The 12,418-nt window shown below is 45.5% G+C and overlaps 2 non-coding genes across 2 annotated transcripts; both read left to right on the top strand.

The window, feature by feature from the left end:
* The first annotated feature begins 2,226 nt into the window (after positions 1 to 2,226).
* trnas-gcu (transfer RNA serine (anticodon GCU)) lies at positions 2,227 to 2,308 on the top strand. The gene has a single exon. It is a non-coding gene; the product is annotated as a tRNA-Ser (tRNA).
* Positions 2,309 to 4,654: 2,346 nt separating this feature from the next.
* trnag-gcc (transfer RNA glycine (anticodon GCC)) lies at positions 4,655 to 4,725 on the top strand. The gene has a single exon. It is a non-coding gene; the product is annotated as a tRNA-Gly (tRNA).
* Positions 4,726 to 12,418: the final 7,693 nt, after the last annotated feature.

The following is a 12,418-nucleotide window of genomic DNA, read 5'->3' as shown; positions in this document are numbered from 1 at the left end:
TTTTCATTCCTCTTAATTCGTTCTTTTTCTTTCTGCCTCCAGCACCTTTGTCTGTATCCTGTCCTTGTTCTCTCATGTGTCTCTGCTGAAAGATCCAAAATTCAGACCCGCCGCTTCTTCCAGACTTTTTTCCTTCCACAATCATGGTCCATTTCATTGAGACTTTACTGCGGCCTTACCGACTCTAACACTCACTTTCACATTCTTATGTCTTTAAGTTTGCTCCACATCGACCGCTGTTACTCGGGGGCACATGTCCCGTTCGCACCAATGTTCATTTGTGCCTTGAAACATTCCCACCTGCGAGACTGCTCCAGAGACAAGAACGAAGAAAGCAGGGCTGGCAATCGGAAGGACAGCGGCATACTTCTCCGTGAAATTTCCATGGGGTATCTTGTGACACGGGGGACGTTAACTGAAGAACTGGGTTTTGTTTCCATGGTCGTTGGAGCTTTTCCCCGAGCAGTTGATGTGTGGGAGAGACGGGCGGCGCTGCATCGCTGCGAATGACGGCTGAAATGTGCACTTTTGGCAATCTGGGCGGTGCAGGAAGATCGGAAATGTTCCGCTTGATCTTAATAGGTCTGTGGAAATGTCCGATTGAAAAGGAATGAGGAAAAATGCAAAGAGCGGCAGTGGTGAAAAAGTGTCGATTACAGGAGGTTGGCAGTGAGTGAAAGGTCCTTTGAATGTCCGGCGCGGAGGGGATTTTGTTCGGAAACGACAGACTTTAAAGCGCGTGGGGAAAGTGAAGTGCGAGCTGCGTCCTTGGGTCAAATTGGGTGTTTTCAGGAAAACAGCCATTCTGAAATCATAAAAATGAAACCAGAAAATGCTGAAAACATTCAGCAGGTCAGGCAGAACCTGTGGAGAAAGAGCCAGAGGTAACGTTTCAGCTCTATGACATCTTTCAGCCGCAACGAATCGATTGCCATGTGGGACAGTGGCTTAGTTTTCGAAAATGTTAGATTTGGTTTCTGAATTACAAGGTTCGAATTCCACCGCTGTAAGAATTTGCTGGTGCTGTTCAGTTTGGTCTCTTCACCAAAAATCCTTCTTTTCTAAGAAGTGCCTTTCCGCATTGCTGGCGAACATCTGTTTGCTCAAATCAGCAAAGTCAAATTAGCACCTAAACTGTTTCTTGCACGGAGGTGTTGGGAGTGTAAAGTGTGATCTCTGTGAATTATCAATCAAAGTGCACAATGGTCCCCTGGTAAACCGAGTATCTCTAGTGGTCAGCATAAGATAAAAAATAAGTACAATAATTATGAATTTCTTCTTTCCCTCACACTAGGATTTATTATCAGGGAATGTACATGAGCAGGTCGATTGACGTCACGCTCCGGTCGTTTTGCATCGCCTCCTACAAATAGAATAGAATCATAGAAATGTTACAGCACGGAAAGAGGCCATTCGGCACATTGAGTCCTTGCCGGCTCTCTGCAAGAGCAATCCAGCAAGACCCACTCCCCCGCCCTTTCCCTGGAACCCTGTATTTTTTCCTTTCAAATACTTATCCAGTTCCCTTTTGAAGGCCATGATTGAATTTGGCTCCAAGACCCCCTCGGGCGGTGCATTCCACATCATAACCACTCGCTGTATAAAAAAAGTTTTTCCTTCAACTTTGGTTCTTTTGCCAAAGACCTGAGATCTATGTGCTCTGGTCCTTGACCCTTCCGCCAACGGGATCAGTTTCTCTCTATCTACTCTCTTCATGATTTTGAATACTTCTATCAAATCTCCTCGCAACCGTCTCTGTTCGAAGGAGAACAACCTCAGCTTCTCCAGTCTATCCATGTAACTAAAGACCCTCATCCCTGGAATCTTTCCAGTAAATCTCTTCTGTGGGAGATTACCATTACCATGGCATTACCATCGCCGAATCCCCCCGAGTAACATCCTGAGGATCACCATTGACCAGAAACTTAACTGGGCCAGCCACATAAATACTGTGGCTGTAAGAGCAGGTCAGAGGCTGGATGTTCTGCGGTGAGTGACTCACCTCGTGACTCTCCAAAGCTGTTCTCCGATCTGCAAGCCGCAAGTCAGGAGTGTGATGTAATACTCATGTGATGGTCATCGACCTGAAACTTTAACTCTGTTTCTATATCTAAAGATTCTGCCTGACCTGCTGAGGATATCCACATTTACTGTTTTTATTTCAGATTGGCAACATAACCAGTATTTTCATTTTGAATAAAAGGGATTTCGCAGGTTTCCTCATGTGACGAGGTGGCCGAGAGGTTAAGGCGATGGACTGCTCATCCATTGTGCTCTGCACGCGTGGCTTCGAATCCCACCCTCGTCGTTATTGTGTTTAAGTCTTCTTTCCCTCATTCAGCAGGTCTGGTTAAAGTCCCATCCTTCTCGAAAAGGCGGGCAGAGGTTTTTGCGTTGTTTGCTGAAATCAGCAAAAGTTCCTTCCACGAACGTGTTGAAATGAGAATGGCCGCGAAGTGTCAAAGAGAAAAGCGGAGTCATTGCAAAAAGGAGCAAATCTTATGGTCAACGTAAGAAAAACTTATGTTCCATAATGATGATTTATGTCCGGATCATTCCGTGCCTGTGTCTGTTTAAAAGGGATGTGCTGTAAGTTCACCACTACTCTCTGCCTCCTTCCCTTTAGCCAATTATGTGCCCAGGTTATCACCTGCCCTTTAATCCCACGTTTCCGAATACGTCTGTTATGTGTTAATTTCTAAAATGTGTCCTGAGAATAGCTGTAGCCCCGTAATTTTAATCTTAAGCAAAGAGAATACAGATATTAAGACCGAGTGATAGGTCGGGTTCATTTCCGTGACCGGACCCGAGGAGGGGAATTTCCATCTGGGTTTATATTTTCCGAAAGCGGAGACGAAAAACAGCAAAGCTCATCCCGTCGAAATAAAGCAACTGGACTGAAGATCCGACAGCCTTGTCCCATCCCGGGTTTCCAGACCTGGCCGTTCAAGGAAGCCTGATAAGTCCATCAGGGGAAATAGAGAGAAAGAAGAAACACAGACAGAGATAGAGAGATGCATGCAAAGAAAAATAGTATAAATCTCCAAATTCTGTGATTGAGCAGAATTTAAAGTACAGGTTAAAATAAATTCAGTCTCATGTCGTGAAATCTTTTAGGTGAACAATGGGCTGGATTATCCTTTATGCTCTGAGGGAGTAAACACTGCCTGGTAACTACAGCTCTTATTTATTTGAGCATTTCACAGTGGCGATGTGAGGTGGTTTCAAGCCCCCATTGAATTACACGGCTATGTTTGACCCACTCCTTACGTAACCTACAGGAACTGCACGGCAGTGGTTCAGACTGCGTAGGGTTATCACGGGAACTCTGCCAGACTGCATGTTCTGGACATGTACCCAACGCTACACGTGCAGGCTGCAGTTGTGTGTGCATTAGTATTTCAGTGTTAGTATCTTCGCCTGCCGGTGGGAAATCAGGGATTTGGTTCCAGTCCAATTCAGCATCCTTTACCTTTTGTATTCTGTACCCGTGAGATCGCCTGAGTTGGGATAAATTAGTTTGCCGGCTTCAGTCAGTCCAACTTCGAGAAAACTTGTCTTCATTTCGTCTCAGTGTGTTGCGTGGACAAACCCTCTGCATTCTGTCCTCTGGCGCTCAAACATGCTCTGCTGGAGATAAGTCAAAACCGCTGAAAAGCTGTGAGAAGCCAATTGGTGATTTTTGACCAAAAATGGGGACACCACGGGGCTGATCCGGCACTTGAACCAGTGAAACTCCCTGAGCGAGAATCAGACCCAAAGACCAACTGGCAACAGAGCCGTGCAGCCACTGTAAAATTTCGCTGCCTTGAAGCCGATCCACCATCCTTTCAGAACGCTCTGTCCCTCCAATCTCGCTTTCTTGTACGATGTACGATGTAGAGCAACATCAGGTTGTACACGAATTATTTCACATCGACAATATTAGCCTCTCTTTATCAAATTCGTTTTGAATGTACGACTTGTATTTTCAAGTAACAATTTACAGAACGAATTGCTCCGAAACGACATTGTCAACTGTCTCGGCATCGTCATAGTTTACACTCTACCATAAGTATACTTCACTCAAATTGCTGCTTCCATTCACTATGAGGGCGAAGAGACATAAATGTGGGTACATTAGCTCCGAATTTATCAGCTGAGTTCCACCTTTACTTGTCCAACCGCCTCAATCTTTTTATTCTTTCCCCTTCTCTGCTGGTTTTGCAGTTTCGATCAGAATTACATCGGGGACAACACAGAGAGACAAGAGTCAGAGACAGGGGGAGATAGAGAGATGCACGAAAAGAAAATAAAGAGTATAAATGTCAGGTCTTGTAAACTAGCAGAATTTAAGTTACAGATTGGGAGAGATTCCTTCTCGGGTCTTGAAATCTTTCAAGAGAAGTTTGGGCACCCAATCAAAAGCACCGGCCACGCTGAAATATCTGTCATGCTGAGCGAGAAATAAATGCGGTCAACTAACTCCAATTTTTCTATTTCAGCATTGAAGAGATCTTTAAACAGTGACGCTGCGAGCAGAATTCAAATCGAGGGAGAAAAACACCATTGGAATTTTGAGACCAACGCTTCAATCACTCGGCCATCCCAACGGCAAACGGCATGTTCGTTCAGAGATCATTTCAAATGGAAACAAGCAAGGCATCCTTTATGAGCATTGGTGGTTCAGGGGTAGAATTCTCGCCTGCCACGCGGGAGACCCGGGTTCGATTCCCGGCCAATGCAGCAAGTTTTTGCATTCTGGACCATGCGGAACTGAGGAACAGGATTGGGCCATTTGGGCACCTCGAGCCTGTTCCACAATTCAATGAGATCATGGCTGATCTGTGACGTAACTCCATATATGGGCATGAGCCGCATATCTCTTGATAACTTTGGTTAACAAAATAATTTCAATCTCAGCTTTAAAATCAACAATTGAGCTCGCATCAACTGCCGCTTGCGAAAAAGATTTTCAAACTTCCACCTCCTTTTGCTGATAGAAGTATTTCCTAACTTCAATCCTGAAAGTCCTGACTCTAATGTTTCGGCCCTGTCCCTCCATCCTGGACTCCCCAACCAGCGGAAATGGTTTCTCTCCATCAACCCCATCAGTTCTCATTAATATCTTGAAAACTTCGATCAAATCAGCCCTTAATCTACTAAATTTCGGGGAATATAGCCCTAGTTTGTGTAATCTCTCCTCGTAATTTAAGCCTTGGAGTCCAGCTATCATTCGAGTAAATCTACGCTGCACTCCATTCACGGCCAATATATCCTTCCTAAGATGCGGTGCTAGAAATGAACACAGTACTCCAGGTGTGGTCTAACAAGAGGTTTGTATCGCTGTAGCATAATGTCTATCCCCTTGTCGTCTAGTCCTCTAGATATAAAGGCCAGCATTCCATTAGCCTTTTCGATTATTTTCTGTACCTGTCCATGATATTTAATGATCTATGTACATGGACCCTATGTCCTTTTGGAACTCCACAGTTTCGAGTTTTTCTCTATTTAGAACGTATTCTGATCTATCCTTTTTAGGTCCAAAGTGGATGACCTCACACTTGCGTCAATTCAAATCCATTTGCCACAGTTTTGCCCATTCATTTATTATATTACTGTCTCTCTGTAATTTTATGCCTCTATCTACTCTGCTTACAATGCTGCCCATCTTGGTGTCATCAGCAAACTTGGATATGTGGCTCTCTATCCCATCATCCAATATCAATGAGACCGTCTGAATTGAGATAAATTCACAGTCAGCTTCAATCTCCTCATCATCTTGAGACATTTTATTTACTTCACTTGTGTTGTGACATGCAAACTTCCGAACTCTGTCCTCTGGAGCTCAAACATTCTCTGGATGTAATTCAATTCTACCAAAAGCAACACTGGAAAGATGTCAGAAGCCAATTGGAGACTTTTCACTAAAAGCAGCGAGACAGCAGGGCTCGTCCGCGATTTGAACCCAGGACCTCTCGCATATCAATCAATAAAATCCCCGAAGCGAGAATCATATCCCGAGACCAACGAGCCGCTCTCACTGTGCAGCCAGTGTAAACGTTCACTGCCTCCGGCAACTGCTCGGCCATCCTGTCAGACCTCTTCTGTCCATCCAATCTCGTTTTATATTCCGGTGTGCAGCAATATCAAGTTGTACACTAACTATTTCCAGTCACCAATATTAGTCTCCCTTTACCAAATTGGTTTCGACTTATGACTTGTATTATCAAGTGAGACGTTCCAGAATTAGTTGCTCTGAAACCACATTGCTTGGGAGGATACGGAGAGGTGGAGACGAACAGCGGGAACGTGGAGTGCATGTCCACAGATCACTGAAGGTAGCAGGACAGGTAGATAAGGTGGTTAAGAAGACATTCGGGATACTTTCCTTTATTAGCCTAGGCATAGGATATAATAGCAGGGAGGTTATCTGACAACTACATAAAACACTAGTAAGGCCACAGCTCGAGTACTGCGTACAGTTCTGGTCACCACATTAGGGGAAAGATGTGATTGCTCGAGAGAGGGCCATGATGTGGAGATGCCGGTGATGGACTGGGGTGGACAAATGTAAGGAATCTTACAACACCAGGTTATAGTCCAACAATTTTATTTTAAAATCACAAGCTTTCGGAGATTATCCCCTTCGTCAGATGAATGAGTGAAAGGTTCTCAAATCGCATATCTTATATTAGGCTGGGACAGCATCACACCAATCAAAAGGTGTCGTTGTTGTTCAAACAGGCCAGTCACGGAGAACAGTACGTCCCAGTACACTGAATAAACATTGTGTCAATTACACAGACAGAGAGAAAGAGACCCAAATGGCAGAGAGAGAGAGAGAGAGAATATTAAAGGGTACAGAGGAGATTTACGGCGACGTTGCCAGGAGTTGAGAATTTTAGCTATGATGAAAGATTGGATAGGCTGGGATTGTTTTCTTTGGAACCAAGGACATTTAGACTCTTATTGTCCAAGTAGCATGCGGCCTCCTTGTTCTTTCTACCAAAATGCTCCACTTCACCCGCATCTGCATTTAGATTCATTTGCTAATTATACACCCATTTTGCCAGTTTATTGATGTATTCTTGTATTTGGTCGCAATCTTCATCAATATTATCTATACCCCACCCCACCCACCCACAGCCCCCCGCCCCGCTAATCTGGTGTCATCCGTAAATTTTGAAATTGTACTTCCGATTCCCGAGTCCAAATCGTTTATGTAAATTGTGAACAGTGTCCCAGAACCGACCCTTGTGGAACACCTCATTCCACCTTATACAGTCTGAGTAGCGACCCTTAACCCCTGCTATCTGTTATAGAGCAGTGATCAAGAGCAACTTCTTTACGTAGGGAGTTGTGAGACTGTGAAATTCACTTCCACGGTTAGTGTTTGGGGCACAAAGTACTGTAATGACAAGTGGTCCTCATGTTTTTATCCAAGACAGGCCTCAGCCCAGTCATTTACTCCAAATGTTGATGCAATGGTTCAAGCTAAGAGGTGCCAGGTATCGGGAGCCGCAGTAGCAGTAAATGAAACCCAAATGCAAGCAAGCACCAATATAGTCCATCTTCATCTATTTCTAGTTTACAACTTTTGTTGAATGTGGCCCAGGCCAAGTGCCAGGATATCGGATCAGGCCCACCATAGAAAATGAGTTTCGCACCCCTGAGATAGACAATGTGAATCGGATTACCCTCATCCACTAATCCGGTAACTTCTTCAAAAAACTCAAGCAAGTTTTTGAGACACGACCTTCTTTCCCGGAAGCCGTGTTGAGTATCTCTAATGGCTCCTTCTTTTTCCCCGTGATAATAAATAGCATCTCTTAGGATCCCTTCAAGCATCTTCCCTCTGATCGAGGTCACACTGATGGGCCTGTCATTCCCTGGCTATGATTTGTCCCCGTTAATGAAAATGGGAACGACGTGAGCTACCTTCCAATCCCAGGGAACAATCCCTGACTCTATTGAGCAGTTGTAGATACAGGCAAGGGGCTCACAGAGCACCCGTCCCATCTCTTTAAACACCCGGGGGTGGATATCATCTGGACCCGGAGCACAAAGTATTTTGAGATTTCATATTTTATCCAAGATCACATCCCTTTCTATTTTAATATTTATGATGCTATTGTCGACAGCACATCCCACAGCTGGAATCTGAGCATCATCCACAGGAGTGTAGACTGATGAGAAATACTCATTTAACAGCTGTACCATAGCCCAGGGATCTGTCCTGAACTGTCTTTCAGTGGACCTAAACCATCTTTAATGGTCTTCTGACTCATGACGTAGCTGGAAAATCTTTTACTATTATTACCACAATTGTGCACCATCTTCTTTTCCAAAGATCTCTGAGCTTCTTTAACGGCTGCTTGTGTCTCCATCGATTGTGGGTGATATTTGTCCCAATTCTCCTGTAAACTGAATTGATCCTGATCCGATCTGGGTTAAATGTAAGACAGTTCTGGGAGTCAGGAATCATTCACCCCGAGACCTACACTGACATGTAAGGTTTCCTCTGGTTCCTCGGCATATATTTGTCAAGATACCGAAACCCAGCTTTCTTACAGTCCACTCCTGGAGGCCCCACTCCCTGAGCCTGCAACCTTCAGCAGGGTCAGTGGTGGAGTTCCGCAGCAGGAGTGATCCCAGAGTAACTGTCGAGATCGCCCCCACCCCGTGGATGGTCAGGGTCGTGTATCTTTCATTATCCTGGTGTCCAACACAAAGACAACAATCAAACAGGGAATTCTGGCAACACACTGCAGGTCCTTCTTTGCCTCCAGATCAAATGCCTGTTGTACAATTGTACCAGCAGTTAACAGGCTCCTATGAATTAACTCTTCTGCTATTTTATTGCACGCTTTAACCCATTGATTTTAAATGGGTTTATTTTCGCCTGCCTTAATTGGTGGACTCAGGACTGTCACACAAACAATTTAAATCTTCATAGAATAAATACCAGTTATTTTTAGACTGGAGACTTAAACCTGCCGTTTCACTTCCAGTCAGGAATCGATTACAGTTTTACACCAATCTCTGATTTGACAGCACTTTTCCAGCATTCACCATTGTCCTTCTTGACTCCATTGGAAAGGACCCTTCTGTTCCGTGCCGAGGAGATCTGAACCATGAAAGAGTGCGGCTGGGACACATTTCTTACACGCAAGATAAACCCGCACGGCGACTTTACTGTCAGTGAAGAGAGACGAGAAAGACCAAAGTGCCGTTTGCCCCTCTCAGTGTGGCCCTGAAGGACTGTGTCCAGGCTGAAGTTCTGTTCCCACCGGACGATCCTCCCCGCAGATTGTCCTTTCTGAGCTCCAGACAGGTGATGCTAAACACTCAGGTGGGAAAGACCAAAATCAACAATAAAGTGTTTAAAATAAAGCTGATTTATTTTACAGATATTCAGAATATTAAACTCCAGCCCAGTTATAGGGGTTATTAACATCAGAAGAAACAAACCCCAACTGTCAGAATGAACATGGTTCAGTCCTGGATGGGATTAACAGCAGAATCCAACCCCTGCAGTCATATGTGAACTCGCTGGTGTCTCAGCACGTGTGATGACTGAGTGAATCCCTTCCCACACACGGAGCAGGTGAACAGTCTCTCCCCAGTGTGAGTGTGTTGGTGTTTCAGCAGATCATTTGTGCTTTTAAAGCCCTTCTCACAGTCAGAACATTTAAAAAGTCTCTCCCCAGTGTGAGTACGTTGGTGTGTCAGCAGATTCCTTTTGCTTTTATATCTCTTCCCACAGTCAGAACATTTAAAAGGTCTCTCATCAGTGTGAACTCGCTGGTGTCTCAGCAGGTTGGATGACTCAGTGAATCTCTTCCCACACACAGAGCAGGAGAATGGCCTCTCCCCAGTGTGAACTCGCTGGTGTATCAGCAGGGTGGATGACTGAGTGAATCTCTTCTTACACACGGAGCAGGAGAATGGCCTCTCCCCAGTGTGAACTCGCTGGTGTTTCAGCAGGTTGGATGACTGAGTGAATCTCTTCTTACACACGGAACAGGAGAATGGCCTCTCCCCAGTGTGAATTCGCTGGTGTCTCAGCAGGGTGGACGAACGAGTAAATCTCTTCTTACACACTGAGCAGATGAACGGCCTCTCCCCAGTGTCACTGTGCTGATGTCTCAGAAGTTTGTTTCTGCTTTTAAAGCTCTTCCCACAGTCAGAGCATGTAAAAGGTATCTCATCAGAGTGAACTCGTTGGTGTGTCAGCAGGTGGGATGACTCAGTGAATCTCTTCTTACACACGGAGCAGATGAACGGCCTCTCCCCGGTGTGTCTGCGTCGATGAATTTCCAGCTGTGACGGGTAATTGAATCCCTTCCCACAGTCCCCACATTTCCACGGTTTCTCCATGGTGCGGGTGTCCTTGTGTCTCTCCAGGTTGGACGATCAGTTGAAGCCTCGTCCACACACAGAACACGTGTACGGTTTCTCCCCGCTGTGAATGGTGTGATGTTTTTTCAGGCTGTGTAACTGGTTAAAGCTCTTTCCACAGTCAGTGCACTGGAACACTCTCACTCGGGTGTGTGTGTCTCGGTGCTTTTCCACTCACACTGATGTTTCAAATCTTTTCCGAAAGACAGAACAGACAAACATTTCTCCTTCCACATTCAAAGGCCGATGATATTCAGGTCCTGATGAATCGAGTGACTCTGTCAGATCTTGACGTGGTCTTTGGTTTGAGTTTCCTGTCTGCAAATCCACCCCTTCAAATACCCTGTAAAAGGAGTTTATAAAAGTTATCACTGTAAGTACAGGAAACAAATTTAGAACAGACAATTCTCGTTTCTATGGAACATTCTTTACTCTCTTGTTCCCTCAAAGCTGTAAATCCCCATCTCACACACTCTCCCTCCTCCCTGAGCTGAAATCCAAACCCATCGCATCATCTTTCAGTGGTGCTAAACCATGAGTGAAAGGGTGAGAGAGTGAGTGTGAGAGAGTGAATGTGAGAGAGTGAGTGTGAGATAGTGAATGTGAGAGAGTGAGTGTGAGAGAGTGAATGTGAGAGAGTGAATGTGAGAGAGTGAGTGTGAGAGAGTGAATGTGAGAGAGTGTGAAAGAGTGAATGTGAGAGAGTGAATGTGAAAGAGTGAATGTGAGAGAGTGAATGTGAGAGGGTGAATGTGAGAGAGTGAGTGTGAGAGAGTGAATGTGAGAGAGTGAGTGTGAGAGAGTGAGTGTGAGAGAGTGAATGTGAGAGAGTGTGAAAGAGTGAATGTGAGAGAGTGAATGTGAAAGAGTGAATGTGAGAGAGTGAATGTGAGAGGGTGAATGTGAGAGAGTGAATGTGAGAGAGTGAATGTGAGAGAGTGAATGTGAGTACAGCAGTGGGCTCGGTGTGGAGAATGAAGTGGGGCAGGTGGAGCATGTTTCAGTGGGGCAGCAGTGATCATAATCTCATTAGGTTTAGAACAGTTATGGAAAAGGACAAGGGACAAACAAATGTGAAAATTCCTAACTGGAGGAGGGCGAATTCCAGTGAGTTAAAAAGGGATCTTGTCCAGGTGGATTGGAATCAAAAATTGGCAACAAAACAGTAATTGAACAATGGGAGGCCTTGAAGGAGGAGTTGGTTTGAGTACAGAGCAGACAGATTCCCACGAGGAGGAAAGGAACGGCCTCCAAAGCTGGAGATCCCTGGATGACAAAAGGTGTAGAGATCGTTATTTCTCCTTCATTTTTAGACGCTCCCTGACCGATCACTATTTCTCCTTCATTTATAGACGCTCCCTGACCCACCATTATTTCTCCTTCATTTATAGACACTCCCTGACGGATCAGCATTTCTACTTCATTTACAGACGCTCCCTGACCGATCACTATTTCTCCTTCATTTATAGACGCTCCCTGCCCCACCATTATTTCTCCTTCATTTACAGACGCTCCCTGACGGATCAGCATTTCTACTTCATTTACAGACGCTCCCTGACCGACCACCAATTCTCCTTCATTTACAGACGCTCCCTGACCGACCACCAATTCTCCTTCATTTACAGACGCTCCCTGACCGATCACCATTTCTCCTTCATTTACAGACGCTCCCTGAGAATTCCCAGTTTACACCGCGCATGCGCGGGGCCGCGGCCTTTTGTTGAGAGTTGGTCCGGAGCGAAACGGGAGAAACCGGAAACCGGCGGGTAGTGAGGGGGGATAATGTTCACTGTTTTATATTCGGGTCTGGGGCCGCACTCGGGGTTTGTGAAGCCTGAGCCTGGGCCTGAGCCCGGACCCGGGCCCCGGGGTTTATTGATCCTCTTGCTCCGATCCTCTCACCTGCACCGAACGCGCTCCTCCCGCAGCCTCCACTGACCGCGCATGCTCAGGACACGCTGCCTTATCATGAGTCATTATTGCGCCTGCGCACTGGGCTCCTCTGATTCAGATAGGGCACAATCTCTACCGCGCG

The sequence above is a fragment of the Heptranchias perlo genome, chromosome 20 (assembly GCF_035084215.1).
Source record: "Heptranchias perlo isolate sHepPer1 chromosome 20, sHepPer1.hap1, whole genome shotgun sequence".
NCBI classification, from domain to species: domain Eukaryota; kingdom Metazoa; phylum Chordata; class Chondrichthyes; order Hexanchiformes; family Hexanchidae; genus Heptranchias; species Heptranchias perlo.
The sequence above is the reverse complement of the archived record's forward strand: the minus strand, read 5'-3'. Positions and strand labels throughout refer to the sequence as shown.